The following is a 20,162-nucleotide window of genomic DNA, read 5'->3' on the forward strand; positions in this document are numbered from 1 at the left end:
GGGGGAGGAGGGAAATTAAATATTTTTTTTTTTTTTTTTTTTTTTTTTGGCATGCTGTTACGCTGAACAGCCCAGCCATCCTGTGGAAAGGTCAGTGAGTAAAGCAGCGGATGCACCTTCACCACTTCAGCCATCTCTCTCTCTGCAAGTGTGCCCACAGGAAGGAGGCACTGCTCCCCTTCCTGTTTTAAGGCTGCACCTAAAGACCCGTCTGAGCCTGAAGGGGAGAAGCCGGGGTAAACACCGTTCAAATAACTTCTAGGCAAGTTTAAATAACTCCTGAAGGAAGTCAGTGGTGCTATCTAGATGTGGAAGGCCAGTGTTTTTAATGAGTTGCATATATTTGGGCTGGCCATGACGAATCGAAGAAGCAAATTAGGACTGAAACCTATAATCCAAACCAGTCAGGAGTTTCTCCTCTGTTTGTGGAGCCTATGTCTCCCTTCAGAGTTTAAAGATAGGAAAGATGGTGTTGGTATTACACATGTCGAGCAGAACGCATGGACACTTGGAATACCCTGTGCCCAATTCATGAACATTTTACTATCATCTTTGAGAATAATCCACAAAATGCCAAACCAACATTTTCTGAACATTCTGAAAAAGTTATTTAAAATTGGAAATGTATGTTGTATGTATCCGAAAAATGCCTCTTTGAGCACATATATTCTAGCAAGGGGAACAAATGGACTGAAACATAAGGCTATCGCATCTGACAATAAGAGCTCCAAATTCCTCTGAACCTTGCTTCCCTTTGGTTTCAAATTCTATCTTAATGGACATTTTTTAGGGTGTAATGGTTTGGCACCGTTGCAGAGCACAAGACAAAGAAACAGGAGATAAAACCTGATTTATTGTGTAATGCTGGCCAGGACTGTTGCATCCCTGCTTTACCCATGTCATCTTCTGCTATACTTGCTTTATAGGCACGCATTATGTGAATGGATTAGTGCAATATACAGAGATACTAAAATTCTAGAAGTTGCTTTTTGTTATCATTCATGAATTTAAAAGTTACATAATAACTTTTGTTCTCTTTTATTCAAGATCCACGAATGTCTAAGTTGCAGTCAGTGAGAAAACCTGCCTCCTTATAAGTGGTCAGGTGATTGTATGCAGAATGTGTTTAGGGGTGTCAGCTTTTTTTTCTTTTTTTATTTTTTTTTATTTTTTCATTACCACTGTTCAAAGCTAACAAACTAATAAGGAGAGACATATAGGAAAACCATCCAAACTGGAGCACTCCAGCAGCCGAGTGCATGTTACTTGACTACGTGCTGAAAGTCACAGCAAGCTTCATTCAGATGTTCCTGTTGCTAGAAGTTGAGGATAAATTAATTAGATGTGCAGCTTATGCTGATTAACTGTGCAGTGGCAAGAGAGTTGCAATGAATTCTTCTGTGTAATATAGATGTACAGTTCATTTGCTGACCACTAAAGAGCATGTGTACTTGACTCTTCCTTAAGATTAGCTTACTGAAATTTCCAGATTGGGCTAAGATGGTCTCTAGGTGACTTATTCGGATCAGCAAGGAGCTCAGGTATGCCAGGATAGGGGAAGCAAGGAGGAGTGCATCCCTGGGCTGTATGTCGTCGCCCAGGCTTGGATGCAGAGGATGCCCTCGCCATCAGCCTAGAGTGCTCGTCACAGACCAGATTACTGTTTGGGAAATATTTTTCCAGGATCCTTGTGTACAAGTTGTGTGGTTGACAGACAGCTGGTTGTCTTCGAGAAGTATTTTTTAGACCTTTGAATATCTGATTTGTAGCTATCCGCCAAAAAAAACAGTGAGAAACCATAGGCTCAGAGTTGAAGGGCGATTTATTGTTTCTGATACCAGGTGTAGTGATGACAGTTCCCAGTCATGCTGCCCAGTTTCAGTTGCTCAAAATATCATGAGGTGGGCTTTGAAGGCATTCATTTGTTAGCTTACAAGAACAATTCACATAGCTTTTTTTTTTTCTCAGTTTGTCTTTTTGTGTGTGATCTGGCTAGGGGCTATCCTTTTTCATGATATAGTTTTTTCCCACAACCATCAGAGCTATAATGTATTTAAAATGAAGAAACAAAAATGGACCCTTAGGGGGTTTTGAGGGTTTTCTTCTACTTTCTTGATTCTAGATGTTGGATTTTCAAGAAATACACATTGAGCCTTGAGTCTTATAATGAAAAATCTGGCAACACCGAGATGGTGATTGCTGACCTACTGCTAGGGACTGACCTGTAGATGTGGTGGCCTGTGTATCACATTGCTGTGAAACATCTTGTAAGTCTCTTCTTTTTCTAAGGGCTATGCCGGGAGCTGGAGAGCTTGCTTCTGAGAGCCCGAGCAGATAAGTCACATTTGAAACCTGACAGCGCTGCCACTCCCCATTGCAGACTGAATCCAGTCGCATTCCTAAGGCCACAGCTGTAAAGCAAGTTTGTGGTTTTATTTTTGTTCTTTTCAAGCCATATTTTTAGTGCTCCCTATAATAAATCTTCATGTTTTGATTATGTGTAAAAAGACAGTGACTAGAGACAGAACACAGCGCTACCAAAATAAACTCGCTTAATGTACAGTGGTCCTGCCACAAGCACGGACTCCCCTCTTTGCCTGAACTTAATCTCATTTGAAGTGGTGCAGGGAGAAACATAGGCAGAAGGGAAGAGTCCTGTCCCAACGAAAAGAAAATAAAATTAAAAAAAGACAGCACAAATATATACGCTGGCAAAATGTCCGCAAAATGTTGCCTAGCAATTCGGCAGACTATTTGTGCAGTTTGGGGAGCGCGCTCTGAATTAGCATGAAGGAAAAGGCAGAGCCAGTTGCGCCAAGCTCTTTAACGTGGCAAGTTGGCCACCATTTCCTGAGGCTGAAAGTAGCAATTTGCTTTCATCGAAAATGAGTCACTGGGAGCCACCGGCATCGAGACACGGCCATGCGGCAGGGGCCTGCGGTGCGACAGGGCCAGCTGGAAGGCGGTGGTGGCCAACGCCACTGCTCAGCACACGCTGGCCAGCTTGGATTATCCTGGGAGCAGTGCTGGGCCACACAGAGGTGCCGGGGTGCAGGCAGCTCAGGGACCCCAACCCATGCCTGTGAAAAGAGGGAGAGTGGTGTCCCAGCTCCCACTCTGCTCCCGTGCAAGATCCCAGCCAGGGCTGGGTGATGGGTGCAGAAGCCCCAGAGGATGTCACTGTCCGGTGGCCAGGCTCCAGGACTTCTGCTGGTTTCTCAAATAGTGGTTCATTACCCGTGTCTATGCACTAGACAGTGCGCTACAAATTTTTACAGAGTGCCTTTGGTGATGCCAGCAAGTACTTTGGTTAAGAGGAAAGGGGTTTTTTAATTCCAAATACCTTTGTTTAAGGTTGCGTTTCTAAAAGCACTTGGTAAACCCAGCAGGAAGCAGCAACTTTTGAAATCTACGATACCAAAGTAAAGATCAGAGATTTTTTTTAAAGAATATTTAGGCATTTTCCTTTAGAAGTACTTTCTTGTGTCAAGTAGATTTCACTTTATCTTTTTCAAGTGAATTTGTGTTTTTCAAATCTAATTCTTAGCTCAGTGACCATATTTAATTCTAAAGGTCTAATTTTGCTTCTCCTGTGTTAATTTATTATCACTGTCAGTGTAAAGCTCAGGTTTATGAAATTCAGTTCAATGATTTTTCACATTTCATACCAAATGGTGGGGAAGAGGCTGAGACTTGAGAAAGATTCTTCCATTTTTTATTGTGGGGTGGAAAAGGTATAACGATATTTGGAAGTTTCGGGTTTAGTCTTTATTAGCTTTTTGCTAACGAGTGAGTGAGTGCATTTCTGCTTTGAACCACCGAATTTTTAGTACCCCTTGATAAGCTGAATTTTTTTTTCTCCCGTGCCCATCTCTAGGAAGTTTCTATTTTTTCAAAGGCTTAACTTCCCAGGAACTCCTAGAAATATATATCTAGTTCATAATCTCTAAATTAACCAGAATTTCTATTAAACTGTAAGTAAGGTACTTACTTTAGAAATATGTGTTCAAAGGAACCACTAAACTTCATGGCTCTATCAATACGTACTTATCTCCTAATGGTATACGTGTTTAATATATATGTAAATAAGAGTTATTAGCAGAGATTGCATGTTTGGCTATAACTGTGGGCACCAGAAGATTACCCTGGGGATCTTCTAAACTCTTCTTTGTTTTATTCCACATTTTTATTGAATTAAATTTGGGGTTATTTAAATTATCTTGATATGTACCCAGAAAGTGTCTATTTAAAGGAAAATTTGTATCTGATTTCAGAGACTCAGAATAGATACTTCTATACTTCTCTTTGGCCACAAGGGAATATGACAGGAACATTTTATATCAATATTACTTTAATTAAGTAAGAGCTGATATGGAAAGTGTGTAGTGCCCTGTAATTTGATACGGACATTTTCTAACCTTCGCAACAGACTGTGGAAAGCTCTCTCTGTATATCAATTCCTGGGGTGAGCTGGAGAGGATACTTTTTGAGTTTGTCATCTATTTCTGGTGTCCTGGCAGTATTTTTTCCTTATCAAATCCATAAGTTATGTCATATCTATTTCTGCTCTTTCTTTGTATCAGTCAAGATTGTGGGTTTTTTTCATTAGCTGTTATACAATGTCACTTATATTCCTGGCATTTGTATTTCTAGAAGAATTAGTGTGTCATTTTTGCATGCTTAGCACCTGCAGAAAATGGAATTTATGAGTTTGCTTTGCATACACCATACCTGCATCCCTGGCTTTGTGTTCACTAATTGAACTTGGAGCACGTAAGTCAGCTCATCATAGACATACTCCAAAAGGGGATGTGCAACTCAAAACAGTATTGTAGGACTGTGTATGGAGAAGCATTTTAAGGGCTGGGACATGCCGGTGCAAAGGCTGTTTTGGTACGGTGGTAAAGCACAACCAACTGCTAGTTCAGCTTTTGCATTATTCATGGCTTCCTTTCAGAAACTGAGTGTGCATGAAAGCCAGCGTTTCAAGGCTAGTGGCTTAGGAAGGATCTTTCGTACAAACCTTGTCTGAAGTTTTCTGCCACTCGGGGCAACAGGAGTATTTTCCAAAACCTCATGAAAATCAAAAACCGTGGGATTATATGGGGTAAAATGTCTGTTTTGACAGTCTTGGATTTTTTTGGTTTTAGTTTTTATTGTGTTTTTCTAGGTCAGGTAGATGAGGCAAAAAAGTGCTCGTGTCACAGGGAGCGACAATTCAGATATGCCAATAAGAAACGCGTAAGAAAAGCCTGTCATGGAAAAGATACAGTGGGGACTGTGTGCTGCACAGATGTGGTGTAGGAACACCACAACTTTATTTAAAAGACAACCAAACCAAACAAATAAAACACAGGAAATTCGGGCTCCATCTGTACCATCCTTATGCTCAGCCTGGAGGAGGATGCCCTGCAAACCTCAGGCCATGTGGGTCAGGCTGACTGGGTTGGGATCCTGTTAGCCAAGAGCAGCCAAAAGCAGGGATAGGCCAGTACGAGAGCAAGGCCGGTGTCTATATGGTAGGTATGCCCTGACCCATGCACAGGAATTAGCTGGTGCACAGGTATCGCCCACATGGAAATGGCCTCGTTTGTGGCAGGGGAAGGAGTGCGCTGGGATCAATCAGAAAATGAAGAGCTGGTTTCTTAGCCATAGAGCTAAGGCAGCTTTGTAGCAGCAGCAGCCACCACTGACTTCAGTGCAGGGTGGGTGAACGCCGTGGGGATTTCTGTGCATCGTGAGATGGCAGAGCAGAGCCAGCGGTGCTTCCCTACCTTAGTGTGTTTCTTATCCACGTGGCAAGAGTTTGTTCAAACTCCTCATTCCTTTGTCAGTGCCTACACTTCTGTTGCATTAATGAAAAGAAGCTGGAAATTAATGTGTCTATATTGAGAACTGCTGGCTCTTTTCTTATAGAAAATCTGCCTTAAAAAAAAACAAACTTGTAAGGAGGGGAAAAAAAAAATCAAGTTATATAAACAATGTTGTAACCATATCTTGAAACTACCAACAGTACCACCTTCATGAGAAATTTTAGCTCTTTCTATTGTCAAGTTTGCTAAATATAAGTGGGGTAATTAGGTTCCTTTTCTTCATTCTAGCTTTTGGACAGGAATTTCAGCTAATATAAATGTCCCTTGTGGGCCAGATTAGGTCTCAGTATCTAATCTAACTTGAATGTTGAAGTGACTTGGATTTTTTCCTGTCTTTATTTTTCTTGTAAATTTTCTTTTCATTTTCTTTTCTTTCAAATCTGTTGTCCTTGGGAACTTCTTGGTTGCAGAAATAGTTTTATGCATAAATAGATAGTGGAAATTCTAAGAATTCAAAGTTTGTTTTCAGACTGACATAAAAGACGAGTAATTGTTTCAAAATATACTCCAGAGTGCAAATGGTGAAAGAACCCCTAGCATTTGATATGGCAATGTTGAAAAATTTCATTTTTCTTGAAACATCTTGAAATAAAACAATATAATTATTAACACAATTCAAATAAAATTAATATAAAATCAAAGTTAAATTAAACAAACTGATAATCAAAGTGAAATATTTTTACCTTAATGAAAAGGTTTTGATATTGGCAAAATACATATTTTGACATTAGTGGGATAAGGTAGGAATTAGACCTTCTTTGTGAGACTTTACTTTAGAAAATTTAAAAATATTGTTGAAATTACCATGGTGGACTTTTTTTCTTTTTCTTATTTTCCCCAAAGTGGAATGTTCTGATGGAAATCTGTTTGGTTTTTTTTTTCATGCACTAGTTCAGTCCAGAAAGTATGTAATGCCAATGCATCATTTCAGTGCTAGCTTCAGTCACTTACTGAATTCTCACCTTACTTACGGCATGCCCCTGTTGAGGTCAAGGCTTGGGTTTTAGCAGTCAAGCAAATAGATTTTGGCCATTTATTTAGCGGCTAAATCAAGAATCCCATGCTATCTGGATGTGAGGGACCCAGTGAAGTCACAAGAAATGATGCCTCATTGCAAATGAAAGAGAAATGACCCCTCTGGCTACGTGCGCCTCTTGGTTCAGGTGCTGAGGTGAGACTCATTCAAATGAGTCATTTCATTCAATTCAGTGTCTGGTTTATCCCAGCACAGTGAGCTGGTGGTGGTCTAGGATACAGCAATCTTCCCTGTAAAAATTAGTGCATTAATTCCTGGTTTTGTTGTATAGTGGTGCAAACCTACTTGCTGCTTCCAATTGCTGGTGTTTTAAACCCCTATAATGGGGAGAAGATTGTGGCTTGCTTTGTGGATGGTAAAAAGTACCAGTGCCTATGTGGATGTGACCTTTTCTGGTTTGGTATTACCAAATTAAGTGTCCGTTTGGGAAATATTTACTCTATCTGCAGAGCAGATGGAGTGGAAAGGCTCATGTGAGTAAATATTTGCCATATATGGACTGCACAATCTCACTGCATCTCTATAATTTATGCCTTTTAAACAGCAATGAAGAAACCTCAAAAGATTCAGAGGTTCATTTGGATTCTCATAAACACCAAAAGCTTGGATGCTTTCCTCTGCCTCTTGAGGCTTTACAGTTTCTGCAAGAAATTGGGTGAAAGCACTTTCTGTAGCAGCGTAGTTCATACTTTCAGTTCTCCTTCCATCTAGGTGCAGAAAAAGTGGGATAACTGCAAGGTAACAGGGAACATTCACTGCATATCTTTAGATTTGGGTCAAGTATGATGTTCAAGACAGGCAGTCCCATTTTTATCTAAAAAACCCTGTTCTGTTCTGGGTGGGGTTTTTGTCTGGTTTGGTTTTATAAAATGCCTAATTTTATTCAAAACCCTATATCAGAGAAGTCGCATTTGGCTACCATCAGTTGGATATGTTATCTATAAACTCATTTACCATCTCTTTTACTAGATAAGGAAAATTTCAAAATACATTCACCAAGTGAAAGAGGAGAGAAATAGGAAAGTGCTTTTTTTTTTTAATTATACTTTTAAATTATTTTATTCTGAAGATTTATTAAAAGGAGAAGAAAACCCCCTAAAGTTCTGAAGGAATATTAACATAACATGCCTGTAACTCAAGCTGTGTTTAATGAGAGGTGCTGTTTTTTTCTGCCATGAGGGCTACAGTCCAATGAGTGATAGCTATGAAAGAGGTCACATACATATTCATCAAATTCGACATGCACATGTAAACTGGTTTTAATAGGCCATGACAGCAGAAGTTGTGTCAGGCAAATAGCTGCACATGTGCTCATTCCCTCGACTGGCATATTTAGCCATTATCACTCTGGTATCCATGGATGAAATATTAGCTTGTTAACTTAAGACCATCAGTTGTTGCTGATGCTTAGTGGCAACCAAAAAAGCGCAGATTCCCTACGCAACTTTATTATGTGCAGAGCTAGGATTGAATTATTACAATTTCATTGTAATATTTCCATTTCCTTCCCTTATTTATTATGGAGGATATTTGTAAGTGATAAATTGGAATGCAGCTACAATATAAATAAAGGGACTATTGATTCGAAAATACTCCAAGGATTGGATCCTGTTATTTCCATGAATTTCTTGCACTGTGCTTCTGATTGTACATTCAGAAGGGACAATGTTGCTACAGCATTAATTTTTCCAGGAGCACGTAGCAGCATGTATATTGACACAAAAAAAAATAAACCAAAGGAAAATACGGTCCTTCAGAATCCTCGGCACAGCAAGGGGTAAACGACCGACACTCTGCCACATGTAAATCACCGTACCTACTTGATCCCGCTGGTTTGTTTTGCCTAAGGTGTGACGGTTGGGTTAATAGTTAACCTCTTTTTGGTATTCTCTTTTAGGACTAGGGAAAAGGTATACTAGGCTCTCCTTTTCCCATCTTTGAGGGGAATAACATATTCCTGCACTAGGAAAAAAGCAGAGAATGGCAACTACATAGTACAAAAACAGGTGTGCTTAGACAACAGATTTGCATTTGAAGAAGGAAGGTGTGCTGTATTGCAGTCTTCTCCTCAGAAAGGTTTTTTTAAAGGCTATGGATTTTGGCTGACATGGGACTGGGCTACAAGGGTGTATTTGAGGAAGGGGTCTGGATTGCCACTGCATCAAATGTACCTTTGTGTGATACAAAATGGGTTCACTGCTTCATAGACCTAACGTATTGCTATACATATGTTAAGAAACCTGAAGTGAAAACTTGAACAGGGTGAGAAACCTAAAAAAAGAGTTAAGACCTTGTAGTGTTCTAATTATGTATGCCGAGGTGTGAATGCTTTGTTTTTCCAAAGTGGTTCCCTTGCATTTCTTGAAGAGCTTTTGCAAATATTGAGAGCTAGCGAGAGCAGATGTGAAGCTTGGCCAAATTATGGTGTACTTGATTTTAATTTAAGAGTAATAAAACAAGTCAGCACTGAGGCAACTCATCTCAGTAAAGAAGGAAATAATTCCCTCTGTAAACAAGTCCCTCCCCTTCTGTGTCAGATCAGGAGACTTGAGCTGCCCAGGTCACAAGGACAAAACCTTTAGGTGCACAAATGAGACGTGGAAGGCAGGTTTTGAACTCCATCCTCTCCTAGCCTGCTGGCTCTTGACACGGTGGAGGAAAGCTGGCAGGAAGCTCAAAATAGTTTTTAGGTTTTCTTCTGCACAAGGACAGTAACTGTCTCCCTGGAGACTGCAGTAGCAAATTGCTGGTGCAGGCTCTTATTTTGGTCGCTGTCCCTCCTGTATACAGCCCATCCCCTAAAAAGCTCTTTATGCCAGGTCTGTTATGAAGTTGGCCAAGGTAGATTTATCCCGTCTGAGAGTTACTGCCCTCCCTGGAGGGAATATTCATGTAGCAAACTACAGCTGTAGTGAATAACACCAGAGAGTCTTCTCTGGAGTTGAGGTTGATGTTTATTTTAAGAAAGCACACCTTGTCTTGGTGATTTCAGACTCCCACACAGCTGGGAATGCCATGGCCAGTGGAGAAATCTGTAAAACTGGACTCCTGGGGCAGATAGATTCATCAGTTAGTGCGTGCTCCTTTGCATGTCTTGTACTGCTTCTATTTTGTGTAAGAACGAGCATGGAGAACAGCATGCTGTTGACTGTGCCAACTACAAGGAGAGCCAGGTTCAAAGAGAAATACTTAAGGAAAGGTACTGTGGTTTTGAGTTTTGGTGGGCTAATTGGAAAACTGTCTGTGTTCACAAAGGATGACAAGTTTTGAGAGGGTCCTCTGTGCTGATTTGTCTCTTTTTCTTCTGACTTTGGCAGTTCAGAGGGAAGATCAAGCTGCAGCAGGATAATTGCCACTGTGTGAAGATTAGTCTTGCCCTAATCATCTACAGGTGAGGATGGCAAAATAGCCTGAAATGACCAAAATATTTCTTAGCATCAATTGTTGCTACTCCAGGCAGTTCTGATAAACAGACAGTGATTCCTGCCAGTTGTCTTCATCTTTGAGCTGGAAGAGCCTCATCCCCACAGAGCTGGAGACACAGGATCTTGGTGTACAGGTCACTGGAAGATCAGAGTTTCTGAGTCTGAAGTCTTCCAGACAGGGTCTTCCTATGCAGCTCTATAGGGCGAGTCTAGCGCAAGGGGTCATGTGGAAGGCTCTTAGGTGCTGCTGTGCTATCAATGAGGATAATTTAAGAGCAGAGACTTTGAGAGTTGACACGAGTTAATCTTTTACTGTTGCTGTATTTCATATTTGTTAATGCAGTAAGTCTGGGTTCAAATATTTTGAAGAAAGACCTGAGATTGCTGCAGTATTAACTGTGCCAGGAGAAGTCTATCCTATAAAAAGACTTTATCTTTTTATTAAAAAATGCACTAAGTCATGGGAAAATATTCAAAATGAGGAATGATCTGATAAAAAACATTAGAGGCTTGGCTTTGGCTCATATGAACTTTTCTGAAAGAGAAGGGACGTGTTTGTATATTTCTTATCAAAAAACCCCAGATTTATTTATATCAATCATTCCTGTAACATGACATGTGAAATTAGCATTATTATTTAACTTTACATTACAGCGACAAGCAACATCATTTTTGATCTTGTCTAGATGGAGGGGGATGGTTTCCAAAAGTGCTTTGCAAGAAATTGGAGGACTGGCTGCTCTTTAATAATGCAGAGTGCAGTTTTGGGTTCATCTGGGTTTAGGATCACAATATTGTATGGAAGCCAGAAGAAAGTGAGTTTTTCAAAACTTCCCAGTCATATTGAGAAACCTATCCTCAGAGCAGGACAATAATATGTTGCAGTCTCTGTCACAGAGCAGCCTTTGAGGTTTTTCTTCACTTTTCTGACCTCAAATCAACTTTCTGTCTTGAACATGCAGTAAACACTTGAACTGTGTTCATTCCGAAAGGCAAACGTGTCTGAGCTTGCAGTTGAAGCTATTTATTTGACTTTTGTTGTTGTTGTTTCTTTCCTGACAAGCTGTTTAGCCTCTTTGCTTTATTGACATCCTGAGTTAATTCATTATTTGTATATGTAGGGGGTTAGGGTTGTGCTGGGGTAGATTTTTTGGCTGTGGAATGGCCCCAGCATTAGCAACTGGAAGTCTAATTAGCAGATGAGGCAGCAAGAGCTGCTTGTGTGGCCATTTTTGTGTGTCTTTTAATTGAAATCAAGAAATGCACCAAGTCCCTGGTTAATGCTTATAAATATGCATTCTGTTAAACTTACTGCGACTGTTAAACTGTTTTATAAGCTTCTGAATCCATGACCCAGTGCTCCTTTGGTGGTGTCCGTGCAGCTTTGCTGCATAATCCCACATTATTGGTGGCATGAAGGATCAGAAATGAAACAAACACAAAGTGATAGACCCGGCACTTTAACTGGATATAACAGGAAATCAGAATTTGTTAATTAGTTAGTTTTGAATGAAGTCCTCTGCTAGCCTGCCTGCAGAAAAGTTCTTATGCAGCAGCAGATGTCAAAATCCTGTGAAATAAAACCTGTTTACCTTGTTCTTTCTTCTTTCCTCTGCATCTCTACTCCTTTAATTAAAAAAAAGGAATCTTAATCCTAAAATTTTAGAAAAAGCCTTTCAAGTGAGGCTGCCTTTCTGTAATCATCTGCAGTACTCATGGCCACCAAATGCCAGCCACACTGTCCCAAACAACTGACATGGCATTCCCTAAGGAATAAGCACAGACAGGGAAACGAAGCCTCAGGTTTTTCTCTTGCTACCCTGCCCAATGGCAAAAGCCCTACGTGCCAGTTCTGATCACTTTTCTGAGTCAGTAAAATGCTGTTTGGCACACGGTTCCCTAAAGTTTATGGGGAGGATTTTCTGATGACATGACATGTAAAAGATGGTGTCTTGCATGTGTTTTTCCTGTCTGCCCTTCTTCTCTGACTGCTGGGTCACTGTTGTTGGGTTGAACATACACAGCGTGTGCGCTGTGTGAATTCACACTTCCTTGGCAAAGGCACCTCATACAGAAAGCTCACTCCATAAATAACTTGGGCTGAGCGTTTATTCTGCTCTGAAATGCTGTAAAAAATAAAAGGCTACCTATCAAAGTTGTTTGTCTAATAATGGAGGAAGGGGACGATATTGTAAACACTGTCCAAATGAATTGTAATAACCAGAATAAATGGTGGTTGCTGTTACTGAGTGCTGAGACTGAATTGAGGCCTTTCCAAATACATCACATGTGACTTTAATCCATTCCAGAGCCCAGGTCTCTTCCAGGCTTGGAAATTTGATGCTCCGAGGTGCTAAGCCCCCTCTATTGCTATAGAAATCAATAGGGCAGCAGCCTGCTCAGCACCCCACAAAGGTGATCAATCTGTCGTGGGCCTGGTCCTCCAGGCCTGATCCTGCACAGTGTTTCTGTCCACACTTATTTTAGGCAGGGATATACCACCTTTTGCAGAAGGACCACTTGCTTGCTCTAAGTTAGCATATAGAGAGCGTTTACAGCATCAGGGCCTCAGTCTGCGTTCGGTTTTTATGTTGCTGCTTTCTAGTCCACCTGCCTTCTTACGGTCTACTTGAATAAAGTCCCATTTCTCTTTTTAAAAAAGGTGGTTTATCTGCTTTTGGTGGAGAAACATTCACGGCACTGAACTTGTTAATAATAAGCTGTGCCTAGGGTTTGAAGGAATGTGTTTACAATGTATAAAAGAGACCATAGAGGATAAAGTTAAATTATATCCAGCCAAAACTGATTTTATGTGAAAGTTTAATCCAGCAGGTGCAGAAACATTGGGGTGGGGAAGGGGTGGAGGAAATAATACAACAAACCAAAAAGTGTTCTTAGCCATCAATATTTGCTGCCTGAGAGGGGCATGAATCCTGCTTCAAACAGCCCTTTAGACGCCACCACTTAAGGGTCAGAAAAGGAGCTCTTTTGAGGTGACATTCAAACCTTTAATAGCAGGCAGTCGGTTTTGACAATAATAATTTTCTCTCGTTGCAGACCAGCGACTTTGCTGCTCGCTTACCTGTCCTCAGCAGCCTGGATAGAGCGGTAACCTAATCCTGTGCATTTTAGGGGTGGGGGGCAGACGCAGTGCCTGCAGGCCTCCCCCAGCCCGTCCATAATTATACGGCCGGCAGAGGAGTGCCTCGGGTTGCACATTAGGCCCTTGCTGAGATTAGTAATTATAATATCAGTTTTCTCCAAACAGGTCTGACAGAATGACACTGGTAGCAGAGGTGACTCAAAGTTTAGTAAGTCTTAGGGAAAGTTTACTGTCTCCTGCTGCTTTCTGTCCCACAAATTTGGCCTCTCTAATAACCAGCACCGGCCACAAACAGTAGGAATCCTTTTCAATCACTATTAGCAACACTTCATTTCTGTCATATTTGACCCCTGGCAAGCTGCAGCCCAGCAAAGAGCATTCCCTGCAGAAAGTAACCAGACATCCAGGATTTACTCTGTGACAAATGACATTTTTAAGGGCCCTTAAAAAACACTGAGACAAATTCGCAGCAGAACTCTGAAAAGCTCTTTACCAAACTCTAAAGGAGATAAGGGATAGCAGAGCCCTTACTCGATAGCACCCCATCTTTAGCTGCTCCTTCTGTACAACTTCATGTTTGCTGGTACCTCCAGTAGGAAACTGCTGTCCCCCTTCAGTGTCTTAGAAGCATGATGAGGTTATTTATGTTATATACTGAGAAGTTTCCTAACACAAAAATGTCTTTCTCTCACCTAGATGTTTTCACTTGCTGCTCTTTCTAAGTAGCTCAGCAACCCTGTTTTTAAAGGGAAAAAAGCGAGGCACAAGGAGGTCGTTATGGCCACCAAGCCAAGTTCTAGTCTATGCCTTAATCTTAAAAGAGATTTTTTTAGTTCATCAGGAAACCAAGTCTTTATTAAAATTCTGAATAATTTTAGAATTAAAAAATTCTAATTAGAATCAGAAAGAAGTCATAGTGGGTTTTTTTGCATGTTTAGTTTCTTGTAAAGACAGTTGTGCATTTGAGACTAGGTTGCAGACACCAGTATCCAGATAATTCACTGTTGTAAGGGTCTAAAATGAGTGCAGTGGGAACCTGGAAAAGGCAATCGGAGGGAGAGGAGAGCAGAGTAACTCTATTGGGAGATAGGAGCAGAATAAATAGGAGATGCACAGACTTTTCCTTAGATGCTTGGTAACTGTGAGGTAGATCCTGGTTGCTCAATAAGATCCACAGGATGAGGATGTAGTCTGGTAAGTGTAATGAATATATTACAAAGTCAGGAGAAGATGGAGCAAGATAGAAAAGCCAGGACTTTTGATGCCATGGCTTCTTACATGCTCTTCCCAGCTGTTCTTCCTCCTTTACTACATCTCCTCACCCTGTGATTTACAGAGGGGAAAAAACCGGAAAAACACCTTGGTTGATGGTTTATGGCCATTCAGAAACAGTGGTCATTGGGGTCACCCCGAGTAGTTGTGCATTTGCCATAGCAGATTGCACGTTCTCCTTCTCACCCACTGTGAGCGTGCAGGCCAGTGGCGTGCTCGGTGCAGAGCTGCCGGGGTGCGGCAGGCACTGCCCTGACCGGGAGAACTGCATTGTTTGCCCTTTTGCGATATTTTTCTGCAATGCTCGCAGTTAACATGTGAACATATTTCAGAGGGTGTGTTGCAGCCGCACCTAAGCCTGTGCCCACAGGCCTGTTGTCTCTCTGACCTGGGAGCGTCCTGGGAGCCAGGCTGAGGGCTGCTCTCTCTGTTCAGTGAGTGCATCTCCGGTGCATCCCAGCTGCAGTGATTTGTGAGGCACTTTGCTTAGTGTCAGGATTCCAATGAGCAAGTTGGGAAGTGTGTTGGTGACTGGAGGCAGAAGGGAGGACGATGAACCCACTGAAGAGGTACCTTGCTTTTAGATCAAGAGCGAAAGACTTGACTTCAACCAGTCCTGTGTGCTTTCCTTGCACAGTGCCTGCACCCTCATACTTCTGCATGCAAAATGAGAGTTTCACCGTAGTTTCTAGGCTTCTGTCTTCTGGCCAGTTTACATCTTCCTTGGCAAACCAGTTGTTGGCACATGCAATTTCTCCGCGGCCCAGACAGCCTCGACAGGTAGAGAAAACAGGCTGGGTGCGCTCACGGTTGGCGCAAAATGACTGAGAGCTAGCTACCTTCCCAGCTGTGTAACAGAGTTTGCCAGAGATTGGGATTAGGTGAATGAGTATCTATGAAGTGCAAGAGCTGTATTTTTCAGTCATTGATACACATCAAAATGATTACCACTTGCAATAGATACCTGTGAGTGGGTAGAAAAAAAAAAACACCCAAAATTGCTGCACATCTATGTGTATATTTGGGTCTGAAAGTGAGCGCTCTCTAGAGTCTTTGATCCACATCTTGGCATTTTGCTGAAAAAGGCCAAGCTAGACTGATCAAAAAAGAGCAGCGTGAAGAGGCACCAATTACTACTTGCGCTGTGCCCATGTGAGCTTGTCTCCTAGACCTTGATATGCTCTTAATATACTGAAAATAGCCTAAGAAGGGCCAGCTTTGTGGCTGACATTGTATTTATTGAATTGAAAGTATTTTGCAGCCATCAAAACCCAGTTTGAAAGTACATTTAAGTTCTGGTTCATCTTCTCCTTTATGCCCCCTGTCAAGGCATATAGAGTGAGTAAACATAGCACAAAAGAGTCCATCAGCAGATTCTGGTGGGGTCCATGGTTTGTGCTGAGGCGCATCAGTCAAGAGAGCCTGGATCAAACGAAGCCTTGCTGTTCAACTCAGGCAGGAACCAGGCATCTGGGACAAAGTGTGTAACCTACTGCTGCCCCCCACTTTACACCCTGCTTTTCCCACCTTGGAGGCTCTAGGCTGATACACTTATTTAAAAACCAAAAGTCATGCTGTTGGACAACCACCTTGGCTGAGGCAATCATCACCCCAGCCAGAATAACCCATTATTGTATTTTGTCAGGTTGGTTTTCAGCTGGCTCAGGTTCCTCAGCGAGGCAGCCGTACAAGCTCTCTGGTTGCAGCCAGGGAGGAGAGACCCATGAGGTGTGGGGGAACACCCATACGTCCAAGTAAAACCACAGGAGGACCCCACATGTCTTCAGCATCATCACTATTGCAAAGCCTGGGAGATACCTGCTCTTCTAGCGCTCAGGCAGCTGAAGTCCACTCATAGGCAAGACAGGTTTTCTTTAATTCTTGCTGATTTTTTTTTCTCCTCCTTAATGCCCTTAATTGATTTTCTTTCACTGTGGCTGAGGGCCTGGATTACCAAGTTGCCTCTGAGCCTGAAGGTAGAGGATACTTCTGAAGTCTTGAAGCAATGTAATTTGTCAGCTATAAGGGGAGATGTCGCCCAGTTAAACCATCAGCCACTACTGGAAATTTGCAGCGGAGCCATGCTGATCCTGCAGTATGCGAGGCAGAAAAGCCATTAAAAGGAGTCAGATCCTGCTGAGGAGGAGAGGTATGTCTTGTGCTTAATGCATGGAACGGGAATTCAGGAGACAGAAACCGAATTCCCATTTTCCCAAATTCCCTGCCTCAAGCCTTGCTGCCTGCCCTTAGGGTTGCCACTTACTATCTGAGCAAAGTTTCTGTGTGCCTGTGCAAAGCTGAGTTTTCTTAGAGAGGCAAGATGCCAGACACAACTGAGCCCTGCCGTCAATATAAAGTATCACAGCTAAAGCGGCTGGCTGGATATTTGCCCTTGAGTAACGACTTTGTTTCTTGGGCTAACCCACAATGTAGAAATATTTGGGGCTTGTTGACTTGCTGCTATGCTAATTTTCATTCCCATGGGTTGAGGGGTTTTTGTGTCACTCTATTTGTGTGAAAATCTGCATCTTTACATTTCCAGTGATAGTCTGGTGGAGACTGAGTTAATATCAAGCTCTGTGGAGAAACAACGGGACAGGCTAGTGTTAAAATGAAGGGAAGCAGAGGTGACTCAAAGTTTAGAGAGCCTTAGAGAAAGTTTACTGTCTCCCGTTGCTCTCCGTTCGACAGAGTTGGCCCATCTAAAACCAACACTGGCCAGCAGCAGTGGGAATCCTTTTCAATCACCATTAGCAACACTTTTATTTCCATCATACTTGACCACAGCAGGCTGCATCCCAGTGAAGAGCATTCCTTTCAGAAAGCCAGCAGACATTCAAGTGCAGCGGATTTACTGTGTGAAAACGGCGTTTTTAGGGGCTTCTGAAAATGTTTAAATGAATGCTCTTTTTTTATTCTTTCTCACAGCTTGATTCTCAGCTTAGAAAGCCCTTCTTGCTAAACAATTTTAGAGTTTCCTACAGGAGCTTAGAAGTTAGGTTAATGTTTGCAATATAAATGTTCTGTTGCTGCTGTGAAATTACACATTTCTTAAGGCCTGTATATTGGCAAAATGAATGTTTGTAGCTGTTTTGTTCAGGGTGAATGAATTGGGGTTACCGATGCATATTTTCAAGTTGACAAAAGAATTCTGCACAGTCTTTTCGTTTTGATGAAACTCTGCAGTAATGTTTGCAAGGTTTTCTTGCTCTGACTAGCAAGACAGCCGTCTATAATACAGCCCTATGGAAGTTGAAAAGAGCCAAAAAGAAAAATCTCTCCCCAGTTTGGCCCTATTACTAAAACTTTCCACATCTTGTTAATCAGGAGACTGGTTTCAGGTCAGAGAAAGGGAGCCAGTGAAGGGACATAAACTGAAAGCTTATTTGTTGGAGAGAACAAATAGGAATAAAGTCAGTCTCCATTACAAATCATAGCTAAAGCAGAGTTACAAGGAGCTGGTTAAATCCGACTCGCAGTGCGGTGGAGTGCTAGGACTTCCCTTCGCTCCCCAGACCAGATTAAAGTGGCTCTGGGTTTGGTTCCTTCCCTGTGCAGAAACGCCTGGGCTCACGCCAGTTCTGACTGGAATCAAAGGGAATCTCTCTTCTGCAGTGAATTATGTGACGGGCAATTATGTGCAAATAACTATAAAAGTATGGGTTTTGTCAAGTTCCCGTAAAGTCCCTGTTTATATTCACAAACTTTTACTGTCTTCTTCCCTGAGGCTGGAGATTTCAGGAGCAGCTTCTGAATTTTTTGCCCCTCTTTTTTTTTTTTTTTTTTTTTTTTTTTTTTTTTTTTTTTTTTTTTTTTTTTCCCCCTCCTGATCCCAGTTCTGGGGGTATTGCTGAACTGACGGCTGCTCCCACGATGGCATTTCCACACGATGATTCCACATGACTCTCCCTACACAACCTATAGTTGTGCCCCAGGTTAATCCCACCTCACTAAATTAATAGCCCAGTCAACAAAGACAATCTTTTACAGTTACCAGAGAGAAATGAGCATATTTAGGCAGTTTTTCAGCCCACCTATGGAATGAATCATCTCCTAAAGAGGTTGTAGCCCGTTGTTAATTATGGAGCCTGGGTGAGTCATCCCCTAACTGAGATGCCACTGGTGAGATTGGGTGAATCCAGGCCTGCAGTGCTCCTGCCCCAAGCCCTCCTAGGCATGCAAAGCAGTGGGTACAAATTTGGTTTGGGTTAGTGTGAAAACATAGTGCAAAATGCAGTCTGAAAACCATGTGCAGTGGAACAGTTTGACATACTTCTGTTGTTCTTGGGGAGTAAGTGTGGCAATGCTTTGGGAGTTGAGCACGTAATTTGAATATTGGGCCTTCTAATTGATCCCAGTCCTCATGAAGGCAGACTTGACATTACATACTATATGATCACTGGCACAGCAGGGGCAGTTAGGCAGAGGGGATTGAGTGGTGTGTTCATGAAAGACCTAATGGAAATCAAAGATAAAATGTTGCCTCCAGGAAATTATGCTCCCACACGCATGTGGTCTGTTCTCTCTTATACCAAGAATATAGGGAATATTTAATGAACTGGATCTTAAGTGAGTATAGTGTGTTTTCCACTGCAACTATGTGGTCTCTGTTAAATGCAATACTGTATTTTTGATGGGCAAGCAAATTGGTTTCTTTTGTTTTGTTTTGCTGACATTAGCCAAGAGCTTACATTTTCAATTTCCTACAGTAAATTGTGCTTGTCCACTTCTGAAGAGTACGGAACAAAGGTGTATAAATGTGTGTGTCGAGGGTGGTAGTGTGGAAGATGGAGTTCAATAGTGCAGGTTCTGCTGGTTTTAGTCTAGATTGAGGTGAATATTTACCTGACTCTCAGATATTTTCTTTCCAGAAATCACTGCCCTACTAACAGTTCTTGTGTCCTTATGCACTCCTAAATTATAATAATATTCAGTAAAAAGGTATTTGGACTGCAATACCTCATCTAAATGACTGACTTGTTCAAGTGCTCTACAATCTGTAAGTTAGACCTTCATTATAGATTGACCAATTCAGACTTAAGGCAAGATATGCTCAACACACATGGGTTTATCTTGTTTCTGCTGAGCAAAACCGTTCATGTTTTGACAGTATTTTCCAGCGTAATCTGTTATTAGGATACAGGTGGGAAAGTGTGTGTGTCTCCTACTTTGGCAACAAAATTGGTAGCGCTGGGTGCCGAGATGATTTGAAAGTGCAGCCAATGCAATATTCACAATGATCAAACTGGAGCTATTGCTGCTGTGTCAGCTGCCAAAGATATACATAGTTAGAGACTTCATTCAGGGAGAATGAGGAAAATTCATACTCCCATGACATTAAATAAAGAGAACAGCCAAAGCCCTTATTATATATTTCCTTTTTTCCATTCCTTTGTATGCATTTTTCTCCTCCTTTACATCTTTCTGTGTCAGAAAGGTTCTTGTTTAGAAGG

Source organism: Egretta garzetta, unplaced genomic scaffold (assembly GCF_000687185.1).
Source record: "Egretta garzetta isolate BGI_Z169 unplaced genomic scaffold, ASM68718v1 scaffold457, whole genome shotgun sequence".
Classification (NCBI taxonomy): domain Eukaryota; kingdom Metazoa; phylum Chordata; class Aves; order Pelecaniformes; family Ardeidae; genus Egretta; species Egretta garzetta.